The sequence below is a fragment of the Alosa pseudoharengus genome, unplaced genomic scaffold (assembly GCF_046254945.1).
Source record: "Alosa pseudoharengus isolate Yale_2024_CS ecotype anadromous, Long Island Sound unplaced genomic scaffold, YU_APseudo_1.1 YU_APseudo_1.1_scf_16, whole genome shotgun sequence".
Lineage (NCBI taxonomy): Eukaryota > Metazoa > Chordata > Actinopteri > Clupeiformes > Clupeidae > Alosa > Alosa pseudoharengus.
Window position 1 is genome coordinate 31,523,782 of NW_027468630.1, and position 11,791 is coordinate 31,535,572.

The following is an 11,791-nucleotide window of genomic DNA, read 5'->3' on the forward strand; positions in this document are numbered from 1 at the left end:
AGAAACAGTAACATTATAAGAGTAGTAAGAAGTGTATGTTCAGGATGGATAGCATGAAGAGAAGTAGAATATGGTTATGTATAATTGTAATTACAGTATGTGCATTTGTAAATAAATAACACTATGGGTGGAATAGGGTATTTGGGGGCTTAGTTGATTGGTTGTCACCGGGATACAGAGCTACAGTCCAGTCGGGTGACAGCCACAGAAAAGAAGCTTCCTCTGAACCTGCTGGTTCGGGTGCAGAGAGACCTGTAAATAATAATAATAATAATAATAATAATAAAGACAATAATATCTTTCAAGACCATAGAGAATGCTGTTGCAGTACTCCAGTCTTGAGGCGATGAGGGCATGGACGAGAATGATGCATTGTTGAGCCGTCTGGTTACAGTAACACAAGACCCATCCTGTCAGACTAGGCCAGAAGTCCCGTCACCGGAATGATGTAGAGGACTTTTGAGACAGTCATGTGGCGCCTATGACCAATGGTCACAATACAGAGGACACCTGTCCAGTCAATGAGCAGTGCTTGACAAACATCATGTGTAGAAGACCCATTTTGCAAAACGATGTAGACACCCATCTATTCTCAGGAGCAGTCCTTCTATAACGGGCAGCAACAACTGCAGAAAAATCCCCGGGCTTTGCCTTGCTCCTTCCTGGCCTGTGCCTTGCTCCTTCCTGGCATGTCTTTCTGCTTTGGTGATGAGCCTGATAACAGCTGACAACCTGGAAATTAGAAATAGAGATAAAACAAGTGTACAAAGAAAGAAACTACAATCTCAGTGTTTCTCTTGACATGTTCAAACATACTGATGACTATAAAGTCCACTTATAAAATGCAGGTCTATGCCTTTAATATAGTGCGCAAAAGTATTTAAAGAGGGTGGACCAAGTCCTAGTATGGTTTAGGTGGTTAAATCAGCTGTCCCTTAATAGTGTACGCCAAATTGTATTAACTGAACAATTTGTTTCTCAATCTACAATATGGGCCTATGTATGCTTTATGATATGCCAGAGTAAGTAGGAAGGTGGGAAATGTCTTAATTAATATTAATTGACATCTAGAGGCCATGGGTTTTCACAAAATATGTGGTTTAGGTGGTCAATTCAGCTGTCCCTTAATACACTAGCACATGGCCCACCTTCCTGCAAACGTTGGAGGACATAAATGAATACATGGCACTATTTTGTATATTGGCAAATGAATGGGGCATATGATAGGTTTTGAGCTCCAACATAAAGGCAAAGCAGTTTCAGCCATGCAAACCATATATTTTCTTAAAGCTTGTCACTTATACATGTGAGTTAACATAATACATTAGCACATGGTCCACCTTCCTGCAAACGCCTTATGATGCACCAAAGTCAGTAGGAAGGTGGGACATGTCTTAATGTATATTAATTGACATCTAGAGGCTATAGGCTTTCAGAAAATATATGATTAAGGTGGTCAATTCAGCTGTCCCTTTATAGTATAGCCCGAGATGTATCCGCTGTATAATGCGTTTCTCGATCTACAATATGGGCCTATGTACACCTTATGATATGTCAAAGTCAGTAGGAAGGTGGGACATGTCTTAATATATATTAATTGACATCTAGAGGCTATAGGCTTTCAGAAAATATATGCTTTAGGTGGTCAACTAAGCTGTCCCTTAATAGTACAGCCCAAGATGTATCAGCTGTACAATGCATTTCTCGATCTACAATATGGGCCTATGTACGCCTTATGATGCACCAAAGTCAGTAGGAAGGTGGGACATGTCTTAATGTATATTAATTGACACCTAGAGGCTATTTGCTTTCAGAAAATATATGGTTTAGGTGGTCAATTCAGCTGTCCCTTAATGGTATAGCCCAAAATGTATCCGCTGAACAATGCGTTTCTCGATCTACATTATGGGCCTATGTACACCTTATGATGCACCAAAGTCAGTAGTAAGGTGGGACATGTCTTAATGTATATTAATAGACATCTAGAGGCTATAGGCTTTCAGAAAATATATGGTTTAGGTGGTCAATTCAGCTGTCGCTTAATAGTATAGCCCAAGATGTATCAGTTGTACAATCGGTTTCTTGATCTACAATATAGGCCTATGTACGCCTTATGATGCACCAAAGTCAGTAGGAAGGTGGGACATGTCTTAATGTATATTAATTGACATCTAGAGGCTATTTGCTTTCAGAAAATATATGGTTTAGGTGGTCAATTCAGCTGTTCCTTAACAGTATAGCCCAAGATGTATCAGCTGTACAATGCGTTTCTCGATCTACAATATGGGCCTATGTATGCCTTATGATGCACCAAAGTCAGTAGGAAGTTGGGGCATGTCTTAATGTATATTAATTGACATCTAGAGGCTATAGGCTTTCAGAAAATATATGGTTTAGGTGGTCAATTCAGCTGTCCCTTAACAGTATAGCCCAAGATGTATCAGCTGTACAATGCGTTTCTCGATCTACAATATGGGCCTATGTATGCCTTATGATGCACCAAAGTCAGTAGGAAGTTGGGGCATGTCTTAATGTATATTAATTGACATCTAGAGGCTATAGGCTTTCAGAAAATATATGGTTTAGGTGGTCAATTCAGCTGTCCCTTAATAGTATAGCCCAAGATGTATCCGCTGTACAATGCGTTTCACGATCTACAATATGGGCCTATGTACGCCTTATGATGCACCAAAGTCAGTAGGAAGGTGGGACATGTCTTAATGTATATTAATTGACATCTAGAGGCTATTTGCTTTCAGAAAATATATGGTTTAGGTGGTCAATTCAGCTGTCCCTTAACAGTATAGCCCAAGATGTATCAGCTGTACAATGCGTTTCTCGATCTACAATATGGGCCTATGTATGCCTTATGATGCACCAAAGTCAGTAGGAAGTTGGGGCATGTCTTAATGTATATTAATTGACATCTAGAGGCTATAGGCTTTCAGAAAATATATGGTTTAGGTGGTCAATTCAGCTGTCCCTTAACAGTATAGCCCAAGATGTATCAGCTGTACAATGCGTTTCTCGATCGATCTACAATATGGGCCTATGTACGCCTTATGATGCACCAAAGTCAGTAGGAAGGTGGGACATGTCTTAATGTATATTAATTGACATCTAGAGGCTATAGGCTTTCAGAAAATATATGGTTTAGGTGGTCAATTCAGCTGTCCCTTAATAGTATAGCCCAAGATGTATCCGCTGTACAATGCGTTTCTCGATCTACAATATGGGCCTATGTACACCTTATGATATGTCAAAGTCAGTAGGAAGGTGGGACATGTCTTAATGTATATTAATTGACATCTAGAGGCTATAGGCTTTCAGAAAATATATGGTTTAGGTGGTCAATTCAGCTGTCCCTTAATAGTATAGCCCAAGATGTATCCGCTGTACAATGCGTTTCTCGATCTACAATATGGGCCTATGTACACCTTATGATATGTCAAAGTCAGTAGGAAGGTGGGACATGTCTTAATGTATATTAATTGACATCTAGAGGCTATAGGCTTTCAGAAAATATATGGTTTAGGTGGTCAATTCAGCTGTCCCTTAATAGTATAGCCCAAGATGTATCAGTTGTACAGTCAGTTTCTCGATCTACAATATGGGCCTATGTACACCTTATGATGCACCAAAGTCAGTAGGAAGGTGGGACATGTCTTAATGTATATTAATAGACATCTAGAGGCTATAGGCTTTCAGAAAATATATGGTTTAGGTGGTCAATTCAGCTGTCCCTTAATAGTATAGCCCAAGATGTATCAGTTGTACAGTCGGTTTCTCGATCTACAATATAGGCCTATGTACGCCTTATGATGCACCAAAGTCAGTAAGAAGGTGGAGCATGTCTTAATGTATATTAATTGACATCTAGAGGCTATAGGCTTTCAGAAAATATATGGTTTAGGTGGTCAATTCAGCTGTCCTTTAATGGTATAGCCCAAGATGTATCCGCTGTACAATGCGTTTCTCGATCTACAATATGGGCCTATGTACGCCTTATGATGCACCAAAGTCAGTAGGAAGGTGGGACATGTCTTAATGTATATTAATTGACTTCTAGAGGCTATTTGCTTTCAGAAAATATATGGTTTAGGTGGTCAATTCAGCTGTCCCTTAATAGTATAGCCCAAGATGTATCAGTTGTACAGTCGGTTTCTCGATCTACAATATGGGCCTATATTCAGCACAGCGACAACCATATCTAGCAAAATCACAGTAAAAGTAATGTAAAAGTGACGTAAAATACCTGCCAATTGTCCTCTGTATCCACCGCTGCAGTAGACCATGATGTGAGGATGCACTCCATAACACAGCTGTTAATGGAAGCAAGGACTGAGGTGTCAAGGCCATCATGCTTCAGCCTCTTCAGGAAGTAGACAAATGAGTAGCCAAACAAGGACAAACAAGGCCTTGCTTACATGCTGGCTGTCTTGTAGTTTGACACCACTCTCCTTTCTGTGAGTGTTCTGTTAGAGTCATATAATGAAGTGCAACCCATACATCAGGATAGGAGCAAGGATCTGTGAAAACATAAGTAGAGGGGAGAAAAAAAAGACATAAAAATATGTCGAGAAAACATTGCAGGACCATCCCTAAACAACACATCAGGACACCTTTCTTTCCTTTTTCATTTGATCACTACTGCAATTCATAGACATATGTTGTATACAGGTGAGACAAGGGTAAAACTGATGTGGGTATTTATTCTATTATAGAATAGGCTACTAAAATATAACTCCACAACTTCAAGTGTCAAGACTGTAGTTTTGGAGGAGTATTTGTAGTTCTTATGCAGGAAAATCAGTATAGGCTACTTTGGACATTAAAAGCTGCATGCACTACGTAGTACACACATGCGTACGATGCATTATTTTGGAGATAGAAATGTTGTTGTACTGCTTTGTTTTTCAGAAAAACGGTAGAAGCCTATAACAGAATTTTTGTCACATGAATTACCCAGACCCAAAGAAACAAATAGCTTATTATGTGAAACTGACCTGCTTATAATTTAATGTCAAACACCATCTCAACTAATTGAAAAGCAGGATTGTATCACCATCGCACTCATTCCGATAATTTAACCATAACGTGGAGAGCATGCTACTTTTTTGTTGTGTTACCTGGTATTTCTCTTTGTCAGTGACAAAAAAAAACAAGATAGTTAACATGGCCAGCAATGTTGAGGGGAAAAAACTAGACAGTATTGCTACGACCTGTGAAAGAAGGGTGTTGAAGAAAGGTCATGCAATTAATAGAGATATGTCACATCCCATACACCAGGCATATGAGGTGTTGCCATCAGGGAAGTTCAGGCTACCTTCTTTCCAAACAAATTGAGCCAGTAGGTAATTCATTCCAACTAGCATTACATTGTTGAACAAGACATTACCTGCAGGACCATGCACTTTTTTTCCAGCTGGACTATCACAGTATGCACAACTGCACTTTATCATTCTATACATGTGTAGTGGAGTCTATGCCTTCTGTCCTGGGGCCGTATTCACAAAGCCTTTTATCTTACCACTAGGAGTACTCCTAAATCGCACTAAAAGATTTTAGCTAGGAGTTTTCTCTTAAAAGTTATTCACAAAGCCTTTCAGACCTACTCTTAGTAAGGAAAAATGGCAACTCCTAAACTAAGAGTGAGTCTTCGTTGCTATGTATGACGTCATTACTCATGCACGAGCTTGACTGAAGTGACCACCTTGATTGGCTGATGATTGTAACGCGGGAATGATTCCAAACACCTCCCTTACGATGATGAGTGACAGGTGACAGGTCTGAGAATGCGTGCGCTACACAAGTAGCTCGAAGGACGGAAGATGATGAATAATTGAATAAAAAGGCCTAGCCTAAATGAATAAAGAGTAAGGCAAAACAAATAGCCTACAGTAGTAGCCTAATGAAACATACGGACTGATGCAGTATCTTTTGCAACATTATTGAATGTCACATATGCCTACGTTTGCAAAGAAGAGACCATTTTAATTTGATTCACAATGAAACGTTACATTTAATTTACATGTTAACAATGAGTAGTTTTGGTTGTTGTTGGTGGCGTTATTGCATCCCTTTTATGAATGCAAAATTGTTCCCTCGCGATTGGAAGCTCCTGTTGCCGCATAGGCGACGCATTTCAAAACATCGCAACGTGAAATGCCACAAAAAGCTGTTTGTGAATAGGTCTTAGTGAGTTAGGAGTCCTCTCGACTACTTTTAAGCTGTCCCAGACTTAGGTGCTACTTTTAGGTCTAAAATGCTTTGTGAATTACTTTTAGTGAAAAAAATTAGGAGTCCTAAAGTTAGGAGTGACACGCCCATTATTTTTAGGAGTTGCTCCTAAATTCGCCACTTAGGAGCTACTTTTAGCCTTAAAATTCTTTGTGAATACGGCCCCAGATGTTGTGTATGTGTGGGGGTGTGGTAGGGTGGGGGCGGTTGGGGTGAGGGAAATTCTGGTCTATATTCCGTCTTGTATTCAGTCTTGTCTAACTGTCTACTGTATGGCGCAGAACAATTTTCCGAAAGGACAAATAATAAATCTATCTATCTATCTATCTATCTATTATTTTAGAAGATTTTGGTTTGACTTTGGTTTGAACACCTTTCTACGAAAATCAAGCTTGGGATAAAGTAATTATACACTACTCACCCTGGGGCTCATATAGGGTTTTTCCTCTAGACCCTGCAAGTGGCAATAAAGACAATTTAGACCACCATGGCGTAAAGTATATAAGCATGCTTAAAATGCAACAAGTACAAAAAAATCATATACAGACACAAACACAATCATACACAATCAGATTTTTATGCCTGTTGGACAATTCAACCATCCACACTCATCCCTCTCCTCTCAAGGGACATATGTATCTCTTTGCATTCAACGTAGTTTTCAACAACAACAATAACAAACAGCAACAAAGCTTTTCTACATATGGGTGTAGAATTTTTGATAACATATGGCTCCTTTTATCCTTTTATCCTAAAGAATGTCTAATACATACCGACTGGCTCATCAAAACAGGAAAGGCTATCCAGACCAAGTCCATGTAGATCCTTCACAGTTGAAAATGAAGAGGCCTTATCTGAAAAAAATCAATAGAAACCTTACTCTAAATACCCATCCAAGAACAATTACTATGTGTTCTCCTTTTCTTCAGTAGCAAATACACTGCCCATGAATCAGAAATATATTGGTGTCCCAATATAATGTTTACTCATAACAGCTGGCAATAGTGATTGCATGCAGATAAGTAACCGTGCAGCAAGATTGTGTCAGCTTAATGTTACAGTTTGTGGCATGGGACAGTTAGGAAACAGTAGGTGAGTGGCGTGGGTCAGCATAGGAGACGGTAGACGAATGGTGCTGGACAGTAGGCAAGAGGCAAAATATAGTAGGCGAGTGGCGCAGGACAGTAAAGGAGACAGTAGGAGAGTGGCATGGAACAATAGGAAACAGACACGTCACCAACAACAGTGCGAGTGGCCTACTGTAATTACTGCTATTATCATTATTACTGTATGTATTACTATCAATTTGTTTTGTTATAGGCTAGACACACATTCCATATTCACTGTATAGGCTATTTCTGTCTCTGTACACATGTCATCTGGAAAACTTGCCTATTTATCTAACTACACTTCTGGTTGGATGTCAACTGCATTTCATTGGCTCTGTACCTGTAGCCTACTCTTTTAAATTACAATAAAGTTGAATCTAATCTAAATCTAGCCTAATCTAATATCTATATTATTATCTAATATAATACTACACACATTGCAATTCTCTATTGAATTAAACCCCTCTCTTAATCAGGTTAAAGAAATACAATATTATATTATAATATAAGTGAATATCTAACATCTGGAGAACTGCTGTATCAGAATACAATTGTTTTATACCTGATATGTGGCCTATAACAATGCGCGTTTTCCCAACGAAATCTATTCACGTTCATCATGATTATCGATTATACATGCCTGGCTGATAGGCCCAGCTGTTAGCTGTAGCCCACACTAACAATATTACGCTAATTTACACAGACAACAGCTGTTTTACAGATTAATGTAACATTACATCATGCACGTTAGCTAAATTATAAGTTGTGCAAGCCTACTCTGAATTCACAGTATTGCCCATGCATAGGCTACTATTTCATGTTAAATCAACTTTAAAATGTTTTGCTCAATTGCTAGCAAAATAATCATGCTAGCGGGAGTAGCAAGGCTCACCTCATTTCCCATTTGGATTCTTCTTTTTTCTCCGTCCCTGCTCGGTTATTGTTTCTGGATTCTGGGGTTCAGGCTTCTCAAACTGCTAGCCAGAAGGTGGCTCCTTCTAATCCACAACTCAAAACAGGCTTAAGAGTGTGAAACTGCACGTCAAAAGCATCAAATAACATTCTCCCCATTTTGTGAGGTCAGGCTTTTTTGACAGATGACGTGGTTCTGTTGGCTCGTTGAAAGCGAAATACAACGTGATAGTAACACGATAATTACGTTTTGCTCAACACGTTTTTTAACAAGGAAACGTGTTACACAACACGTCCCAATAGATTAATTAACGTGACAGTGACACGTTCAGACGTGAGACTGGGTTGAACCATTGACAATTATACATTCATTGAATATTTTGACAATATTCAGCTCTTTTACAAAAGTCACAAGGGCCTTTATATATATTATATGAGTGGTTACGCCAGTAGACCAAAATTGGACACAATTCAATGAAAAGTGTTGACAAAGCCTTTGCTCGGATGCAAAACCTGTGTTGTACTGTACCAGCAGTAGCGTGACAAAGGAAGAGCAAAACATGTATGTGGATTGAATTCTGTTCCAAATGCAACACCCCTATTCAATTTAAAAGCTTCCAAGCACTTAGGGGGGAAGGGAAAGCGTGGAGCTGCTCTGTAAATTGCATTGCATTTTTCATCTCATCTATTGTTTTTAAAGCATCCCCACCATTACCACCACCCCCCCCCACACACACACACACACACACCTATCCATTACAGTGCATCCACACATCCCTTTTGCCCCGAGAGATATGTGGTTACAGGCCATGCTTCTAAGTCTTAATCGTATCTGAGGGGAAGAGCACAAACCCCTTCCTCACGTTCCTGACAAATGTGTACATTACTCGGAAAACAACAGCCCTCCCGAGATGCATAATCATATAGAGATTATTAGGTTGAGAGAGAGCCCAAATAAAGGAACATGAGAAAGGCATTAAAAGGAGCCTTTCACTTAGATGGCATAAGAGATTGAAAAGGCCACACATCAAGGGAGAGAGGGTAATGTATGCTTCCGAGATGTCTGAACTTTATTCCAAGACACTGAAGGACACAATAAAGCTACCAGCTGTCACAGGGTTTGTGTCCCTTTTTTTGTTATTTCTTCATTGTTTTTGTTTTATTGTCTTGGCCCTACCAAAGCCCAAGAGGAGTAACTAAGTAACAAAAGGACAATTTCAAAAACTGAGGAACAAAAGGACAATTTCAAAAGTCATTAAATCTCCCTTGGCTAATAGGTACATTTAGTAAACTTATTCACTTATATTTAACAACTGTGGCAGTGGAAACATAGACCAGTTTGCCTTAGGGGTCCAGGAAGCGGGTTGGTATTAATAATAGGTGTAACCGGCAAAGAGCTCTCTTTTTTCCATATTCTCGTCAGGTATGGAACGAGATCACAACCCAAAGCCACAAGTCTGAATTAAAAAAGACACAGGAACACTGGCAAGCCAGACAATTATATTTTATATATATATTCCCGTTCCCCATTTCTTCAGATCGTCCCTTTTGTGTTGGATTTGTGGGCTGTACCGAGGGGCTTTAGGACTAAGCCTGCTCTACAAAGCCATTGGTTTGTCTGAAATATGGTAATCCGCTGACTTATCCGTGACTACATCAAGCGCCCAGGAGCCCAGCTGGAGCGTTCAGACATCAGCGTTGAGTTAAGAGAGTGCGGCTGGCTGCCCGCTGCACTGTGTAATTTAATCAGCGACACTCCGCCTGCATGCAAGGGAGCCCAGGGCTGCCAGGACCAGGTAGTCTGCAGAGGGGGGGTTGCAGTAGGAGAAAGCAGAGAGAGAGAGGGAGAGAGAAAGAGGGAGAGAGAGAGAGAGAACCTGTGCCATTCAGAGCGTCAAAGGAGCAGCACAGACACACGTATTGAAAAAAGGTCCTGCAGTCAACACTCCCTGCACACAGTGTACACTTCTCTGATGGCGCCTTTCTCATGTTTAGAGAGAGAAGAGGGTAGTTGGTCCATTGGGCAGCAGGTGTAAGGGGAAGTGCAATCTAAAAGTAAAAGTTTTACTCAACCATAACTTACTATTTCAGAGGCGGACAACATTTTCAATACATTTAAGCATGAAGATTCATGTTTTCTGCAGTGAGCCGTAATATTGTTACCCAATGATTGGATTTGCAGTCTTCTGTCAAGGGTCTGTACAATCTGTCTTGTGTATACAAATAGTCTGATTTCACAGCAGTGGAGATGGCGGACTGAAATGAGTGTCACAAAAGACTTGAAAGGTTACTTAGAAGGGAGCCCTGGAACATTCCGAGTGGGAGAGGCATCAAAGATATTGGCACCGACTTTTAAACACACATTTGCCAAGTTCACCCTTGGTGTGAGCATGTGCCCTTGAATGAAGTGCTCATTTGTAGTGTTTTACTATTTATCATTAACATCAAAAACCATCTGCATCATCATGCCCCCTCTCTCCCTTTCTCCATTTGCTCTCTTTGTTTTTTAACTTTCTGCTTCAGCAGTATTGCTAAAGACAACTGCCCTCATGTCATTTTACTGCTAATGAGATTACAGCTCCCCTAGCTTTAAGAGAAAGAAATTGAATTCATTGAACATGGTACAACAGGGCATAGTTTAAGCGCTTGCCACTTTCACATTGGTGTGGAGAGTCAAGGTTATTTTCCCCTTAATTGAGCATGCAGTGTTAGCTGATTGTTAAACAGGATTGCCGCAGCTCTCTCCCTCCAGAAGCTTTCTGGTCATTTTCAAGTTCAAAGATTCTGGAGTGACCACAAGGAACCATTATCATTATTGTCTCTATCATCATTGGACAGAATACAGTGATTTTACTATTTATGTCAGTCTTCATGCACATTATATTCTGTGTGAGAGGTGAAAAGAAGAGTGTCAACTATATGGTAAACACCAACCTTGTAATGAACAGAACCAAGTGAATAAAAGGGAATTCCGTTCCAAGTTACATCTTAAGTGTTTGAATAGAGCTGCCTTGTACTGAGATTCCAATCTTCTCTGAGAAAGAGATGGAGAGATAGATGGATGGGGAGAGGGGGATGAATACTCACTGGAGAAAAATAAAATGAATAAAAGCTTGTTAAGTACAGGTACAAAGTGAAAAAGTATAAAAAGGGTTTAAGAGAGCATTTCCACTTCCAATCCTGAGTGATTCGCATCTGCATTTCCCTGTCCAGAATAACAAAGGCTTTGTCATATTATCCCTGCAGTAGCACCTCCTCTCTCTGGTCTTCTGGTGGCTCAGCTGACATGCTGCCTGGCTGTCTGCCCTGTCCATGCTCACGGCCTGTCAGCCACAACGGATGTGGACAGCGGAGACACACATTCTCAGCATCTTTTTTCCCCCCGCTCAAAGGAAAAGGACAGAGTTCCTCTCTGTTTCAAGCAGAAGGGAAGCTTGCTATTTGGATCTCAATTTCACACTGATGTCGATCTGTAATAAAGCAGGTGTAAAATTAGCCTGACAGCATCAAACTTGGTTAAAGGAGATGTC

At 40.1% G+C, this 11,791-nt stretch overlaps 1 long non-coding RNA gene across 1 annotated transcript; it reads right to left on the reverse strand.

Annotated features, from left to right (window-relative positions):
• Positions 1-462: 462 nt before the first annotated feature.
• LOC143126327 (uncharacterized) lies at positions 463-8,603 on the reverse strand. Its single transcript, XR_012987460.1, has 5 exons — positions 8,242-8,603; positions 7,014-7,094; positions 6,662-6,694; positions 4,256-4,529; positions 463-732 (listed from the first exon to the last, which is right to left on the reverse strand). It is a non-coding gene; the product is annotated as an uncharacterized LOC143126327 (long non-coding RNA).
• Between the last annotated feature and the right edge of the window lie 3,188 nt (positions 8,604-11,791).